Source organism: Phalaenopsis equestris, unplaced genomic scaffold (genome assembly GCF_001263595.1).
Source record: "Phalaenopsis equestris unplaced genomic scaffold, ASM126359v1 Scaffold000202, whole genome shotgun sequence".
NCBI lineage: Eukaryota > Viridiplantae > Streptophyta > Magnoliopsida > Asparagales > Orchidaceae > Phalaenopsis > Phalaenopsis equestris.
Window position 1 is genome coordinate 4,042,443 of NW_018164644.1, and position 488 is coordinate 4,042,930.

Genomic DNA, 488 nt, shown 5'->3' on the forward strand with positions numbered 1-488 from the left:
AAATTAGAGATAAGTTATTTACTTGTTGTAGTTTGTATGACTTTGATTTTATATATGAATTCCAAATTTTGTTGTGTTTTCCCCATGAGTTCTGGTAGTTTTCTCTGTCTTTCTCATTGTCTCGAGATTTGTGAAATGGTGATTTGAATTTGTGAAGCCATGAAAATGTTTAGAAAATTGTGATGATCTTTTCACTTAGATCTTAATTTACTTTCAATCTTACCAATTGATTTGTTAAAATATGTTAAGTTTTACAACTAAAACGAAGGTTACATCCAAGATTCAAGGAGGTCAAATCTCTTGGAAGTTGGGTGGAAACAAATAGGGAAATATTATTATCGGGCGAAGAATTGGAGATTTTAGAGTGACAGACTAAAATCCCCAATTCGGTCCTATCGTTTGGGTGCTGATGTGTAGATGTTAGGCCTCAGGTGAGGGGAACGTGGGAGCTCCGAAGTGAGAGCCGGTATCCTCCCAGCCTAGTCGCA